Source organism: Lonchura striata, chromosome 1 (assembly GCF_050655825.1).
Source record: "Lonchura striata isolate lonStrDom1 chromosome 1, ASM5065582v1, whole genome shotgun sequence".
Lineage (NCBI taxonomy): Eukaryota > Metazoa > Chordata > Aves > Passeriformes > Estrildidae > Lonchura > Lonchura striata.
Window position 1 is genome coordinate 40,715,966 of NC_140703.1, and position 6,905 is coordinate 40,722,870.

Here is a 6,905-nt window from a genome sequence, read left to right on the forward strand (position 1 = left end):
AAATTAAAATATCTCCTCTACAAATGAAAAGACAGTGCGTTTAGCATGCAGTTTGGAAAATCTAGACATTTCCCTGGTGTATCTACCCTGCCCTTCCTACAGATGAATGACAAAATGTCCAGTTCTACTCTAAACAGTGAGAACTGTCATTCCAAAGTAAGTGGGCCAAGAAAATCCTGGATTTATGACAGGTTATGTTATTTAATGCTTGGTGAACTGGTCCTTCACCAACAGAAGGTCTGCAGTAGATAGGTCACAACAGCCTAGCCTCTTGCTCTCTTGCCTACTGTGACTTAGACTGGAGCTGAAGGGCACACAGGGGACAAGTTGTAGAGCACTGATAACAGAGGAATCATGCTGTGGCCATGCTATTCAGTCTTCTGTATTATGTTCTAAAACTCCTTGTAAGTTAGATATAGTCCAAATATTCATTAAAAAATTAGGTGAGAAGCTATTTGGACAAAAATTATTTTTAAAATACAGTCTTCCAGACTAACATGGAATGGTAACCAAGTTCTTATACAGCTTTTGCATTTTAGTTCTCTTTGGTTCTATCATCCTTTCTGGAAGCACATTTCTTACAACACTGGCCACAGAATCATTGTCACTTTGTGCCTGGAAACAATGCAGTTTTTACTGACTATTTTTTATTTCTGTTTATTTGCACAAAATGTTTCTCCCCATGTGATAAACTGTGTTATTTTGCTGCACAGTCCTAAACCTGAAAAACTTTCAATGGAGTTCCCTTGGGGACAGACGAATGGAGCCTTAAGATCACTAATTGTGTTTCTAAATATGTCTCACAGTAGCCAAGCTGGCTGTAAAGAATTCCAATATCTATAAGGAAGAACTGGACAAAAATAAAATCTTATTGACAAAAGCCAACACATGGCTAATACAAATGAATGGTGGAAATCTGCCAATTATGGCAATGTCATTTCCTTTTCAGCTGTTCTTGGGGGCAATGCTCAAATTGTTTTTCTCATTGACCCCTTTCAGGAAAAAAAAATCCTTTCCTGCCTAATATTTATTGATCATATTTAGAATGGGACAGAATGAAATTATATTGCCTGTAGGGTTTAATTAACACCACTGAGAAGTCTGAGGCCCAGAAGGCACAGCTGCTTTCATATGGCATGAGCTGGTAGAGCCAAGGCCAGGAAGAGAGCCCAAGTGCCATTGTTATTCATCTGCATCTGTGAGAGCAGGGCTGCTGGAGACCTCCAGGAGTTAATCTGTAGGGTTTGCATGTGGTCTTTGCCAGAAGATACCACATGGCCCACAGCCTTGTGGAGTAATACCTCGAGTTAGAATCAAAGTGAAAATAGCCAGGCAGGGAATATTGGTGAACAGGTCTTTTGTGTTCTACAGAGAGTAAGGGAAGGGCTCCAGCCTGCTTCACTGTACATCAGGTATGCACATACACACAAGAATCATCTGTTCTCATCCTTCCTATTGCTTTGTTATCCAACCCCTGACTACAGCTCAAGTAACCCACCCAAGTTAAGGGTTTGATTGCCAGCAAAAGATGCACGAACTGATAACTGTGATACAGAGAAGTGTGTAGTAGGTTATACTCCCTTCTGAAGCATCCTGGTGGTCAGATCTTAATTTGAAGAGCTTTTCGGGAGAAGTCCAATGAGGACTGAGAAGTGCTTTTGGATAGCAAAAAGAAGACCTGCTTGCTGCCTGCCTTCCAGAGATGTGTTTTTACTTTTACAAGTTCTTTTGTCACTTTCTTTGTCCTCATTTTAGAGAGTACAAGACAGATGTAACCGGGCAGCCTTTCTCCAGAGAGGAGGTACTAGAATTAAGTCATACAGCCAGGTGAAATTGCTTAAGCCCGTCCCATGGAGTTCACTGATTTGGTCTAAAAAACATAATTCAGTGGCATTAGAGGTACCTGAGCCAGTTCTGAACAAGGCAGCTGAGGCACCAAAACTCACTCAGCCACTGGATTTTGACAGTTTATTTTGAAATCTTGTAGTGTTTGCATAAGACAAACAGCAAAGAGTATTCACAAATTAAGCTGACATTATCTATCAAAGTTTTTAAATGTGAAGAGATTCAGTACTAGGGAAATATTTTACTCTTTAGCTCTTTTTACTTTAAAATTGTTGAGCCTGTTTATTCTCCTAATTACCCAATCAAATAGTCTGGGGTTTGTTTCCATTTCTGTTAAAAATCTTCTGATTCTAATTCTGAAACAGAATTTTCCACATATGCGGGGAAAGGCACTGCCCATCTGATGAACTGTGGAATTGGCAATGTGAAAGGAAACAGATGAAGTAATATCTTTCTGTGCAAATTTGCCTAAACAAGACTAAACTCACTGGCCTAAGTAATTAGTAGAAGATAAATGCAACAAAGATAGCTGCAGTGTTTCCAAATGAAAACATCTTATCAAGTTAGAGCTTGACTTGATGAGACTCATCTTATATACAGTGATTGTGTCTTTTGTAATTATCACAGTTCTCTTTTCCTTATTGTTCTAACAAAACTGTTGAAAGAACTTCATTTTAAGTCTGGAATCCATAGAATTAGAAATACCAATTTCCATCTTAAATGAAGTTAACATAATTAATGGTAATTTTAAAAGCTTCCTTTAAAATATGGTGGGACCTGCCTCTCACAGGATAAATAACTTTTGTTTTTCAGTAACTATTGTCTGGAATAAAAAAAATGTAAAGGAAGTCAATAGATGTGATTTGAGGACTGGAGGTTCAGAATTCCCGTAAAGCATGTGTAAAGTTGTCAGAGTGGCCACACTGGGCACATACACGCAACTGGTGTTCTTAAAGATTTATACTTGCATGTCATCTTACCCAAGAACAGACTTCCAAAATAGTTTACTTTCCATTTAGGCCCAAAAAATACAGTCAAGTATTTTTCGGTCCATTTCACGTGCTGAGGTAGTTTTGAAGCCCTATTTTCACAGCTTTCGTGAAACCTTAAGTGTGCAAGCATGAGGTTCTGATTATGGTGCTGATTCTGGCCTGCCAAAGATATTTGGAAAATTCCCAGCTAGCTCTCTGCCAGGCAATACTCAAGTGGATCTGAGAAAGATCCCTCAGCACAGCTCCCAAAACATAGTGCGGGTGACACTGCAGCAGCTTTTGCCTTGTCCCTTCAGGGGAGAAAAGCTGACATCTCCCAAGTGCCCTCAAGCCACATGTCCAGGTGCCAACAGGTATCTTCAATTTCATGTGCTGAAGACACCGCACCAGTTGGCTCAGAATCAGCTCTTACACCATTACAGACACCCCAAAATGTGAATATGCAAAAGAGTAACCTCATTGCAGGGCTACAGGGGCACCAGGCATCATCCAGAGGAGACCCACGTCCCAGCCTAAGGCAGTGTGGATGCTGAAGGACTTGGCCAAGGCTGCCAAGAGCCACACTCACTGAATTGTGTGTGGCTGTGCCCTCAGCATACAGTCTGGACGCTAATGAGCTGTAGCTGTCAGAACTGCAGCCCTCTTCATGGCCTGAGGACACATTCAAGTGTGCCTTCAAGTTACTGCCAAAACTTGTAGGCCATCTGCAGGAGAACCACAGCAGTTGAATCAGAAAGCATGACAAAACTGCCAAGTTAAAGTTGCATCTTCAGTTTTGGAGTTTTGTACAGTTTAACTACTTTTATTTTCAAACTTATTCCTCATTTAGATGGTGAAGATTTCTACAGCAAACTGAGTTGTTTTAGTTGCTTGGGAAACAACCACCCTACCAGGCTGTAACCCAGAAGTAGAACTACATAATATAAACCATTTCTAGTAGCACCTTGACACCTAGTTTAAAGGATAAGATTCTGCACCAATGCTACATTTGTTCTGCTGAAGTTACCAGATCTGTACTCATTTACACCAACTTCTGCTTTGGTTTCTTTGCAAAAAGTATATCAATTCTTTAGACATATCCATGGTTGATGCTACAGGTCTTTTATGAGTTAGCCCAACTGGTATTAATTTTTCCTTGAGATTTCTTATTTTTAGATCTATACATTAAGTACCATTAATCAGTCTTTCATTTTAAACTTTTATGTCCCATTATATTACTTTTAAATTGTCAGCCAGATGATATAACAGGTAACATGATGGACACATCTGGCATCAATTAAGATTTAAAAGCTAATAATGGTCTAAAAATATAGATGATTGGAATTACATGAGAACAATTTTGTCAGAGCATCTTTAGACATGTGTAGGTCTATTATTCTAATGGTAAATGATCTTATCCTATGGCTGTCTTGGCTCTTCCCAAGTACAGCTGAAGGTCAGACTGATATTCCAGCCTTGAAAGTGGAAGAGACCAGCAGAGGGATTCTTGTTCTCTAACTAAAATAGAACAAAGGTTCCTTCTCAGTTATGTTTGTTGCACATTTGTTGGAGGCACTTTACATCACTCCTGCATGAAAAACATGAAGTTAGAGCAGGTAGAAAGGGGACTGAGAGATGCACATTGAGACTTGCAGCTTTTACATCTAGTGGAGTTCTCCATGGGAATGGGAGAAAAGAGAAGATTTTTAGTGTGCTGACTAAAACCTTTAGTGGAATAAAGTTTCACAGGAAATTTTTATCATTTTTCTACCTACTTTCTTTTTGTCTTCTCTAAATTTATCTTCTCTCTACTCAGAAGAGTTTAGTTTCCCTCTTGCCAAGCTGCTTTGTTATTTTTCAATTTTAAAAATGCAAAGAAAAACCCTGAAAACTGTTAGGATTGCTCATTCTATTGCATTTGATGTCAGAAGAGGAAAAGAGGAGAAAGAAAGTATTATCAAAACTATGAAAACTTCTAACATATTTTATTTCTAGAAGTTGAAAGAACAAGAGCTTTTTGTTTAATTTTTGAGATCAATAGATGTTTAAATGAGGAGAGATAATCCACTCACAGTTGAAGGAATCCAGCTGAATCCATAGGAAATTAGGCTGACACAGAAACTCTTTGCAGTATTTTTTTCAGTCTGACCAGAATAACTTCTATAATTTCTATTCCTCCTGTTGCTCTATTCAGGACTTTGCATGAGCATAAGGCAGTATCCCTTTTGTTTAATTGAATATTTCTTACCTAATCTACACAGAAATTATTGAAAGTGTTGGACATAAAAGCCCTATAATGGCTGAATAAAGAAATTTACTCTCCAAAACTTTCTAGCTGTAACTTAAGTGTTTCTCATATCTCTGTCACTATATAGCAATTTCAAAAATATTTCACCCCTAAAAACTGGAACCAGTAGATAATTAATACCTCCCACATAGGAGTAAGGGACAAAATAAGTGCTTAGGCTATTTAGGCTATTCCTAAAAAGAAAATAAAAATAATTCTTTCCAGAAAAAAAGTTTCCAAATAAGAGATTTCTATGTGTGTATGTGTGCATGCATGTGTATGAGGAAGATTCTAGTCTGACAGGAAAATTACATACTTGGCAAAGAAAAGCTTCCAAATATAGGGCTTGCTTTTCTGGGTGGTTCTGAATGGTTGATTGTCATATGCAATGTTTTGAAAGGTTTGAAATATGTGATTTTGTAAGACAGCAGGGCCCAGATCCTGCCCATCTCTGAGAAAATGGCCTAACAAAGCCCTGGGTAAGAACTAGCAGTTTCCTTTATTCAGAACAACCCTCAATTTTCTTATTGTATCACAGCAGTTGCCCTCTGAGATACCAGGGATCCAGAGTCGGGAAACTGTCATGCATTAAGCAGCAGTGTATTCTATTTACCAGGTCTTGGAGGAAAATGGAGAGCCATTAAATAGTAACAGCAAACCTTTCCAAGGCGATGAGAATATTTATTTCATTTTTATACTGGTTTCTGATGTGATTTGAAAAATACTTATACTGTTTCTGTTAGTGTAACCTTGGAACAAAGACAAGAATGGAAAAAGCAGCCTCTGTTTCAGACCTTGCAGTATGCCAAGAGAGTTTAAAAACACAGTAAATTATGCAGCTGTCAGGTAACATGTGGGAGATAGGGCTCAGAAAAGTTCAAGCTCCTCTAGTTTACTCCAAATGATGTTTTCCTCCAAAGATGATTAGGCTCTTAGGAAACACCTGCAAATGTAGACCTAATTAAAACCCTGATTTGCCTACAGAGCAGGTGACTACCTTGCAAAAAATGCTCTTTCTGTAAATCTGTGCCTCGCAGCTTGGGAAACAGGCAGGAGGACACCAGTTCTTGTCAGAGCTGGTCTCACTGCCACTCTACATTCACAATCCATATTATTATCCATATATCCAAATTATCCAAATGCATATTATCCAGATACGCTGAATATTCTTCTCAGGAGCTATCTTTTTGCTGTGAGGGCTCATTGTCTGCCATTCACCATCAGTAATAACCAGACCTTCTCTCAGACCTGCCCGCTCCTGTTGCTGCGGGCTCTGCTGCCATCCAGTGGAAACCAGCATGAACGCTAAGGACCTCACTTCAAACCCGGGGTGTGTTACTGCTGCAGGAGTCGCCCTGAGGATGCGGGGGTGGGTGGGTGGATGGATGGATGGATGGATGGATGGATGGATGGATGGATGGATGGATGGATGGATGGATGGATGGATGGATGGATGGATGGATGGATGGATGGATGGATGGATGGATGGATGGATGGATGGATGGCCGAAGGGCGATTTCTAGTGCACAGACATATACCCAAAACCCTGCATAGGCTGAGATGTCCCTCATGGTGTCAGGCAGGGGTGCAGAAAGGGCAGGAGAGATGGGGTCTCAGAATGAAAGTGAGAGCAAGGGCAGTGCTGACCACAGAATCATAGAATCCCAGAATGGTTTGGGTTGGAATGGGCCTTAAAGATCACCTTATTCCAACCCCCTGCTGAGGACAGGGATGCCTTCCACTAGACCAGGGTGCCCAACCTGGCCTTGAAAACTTCCAAGGATGGGACATCTACAACTTCT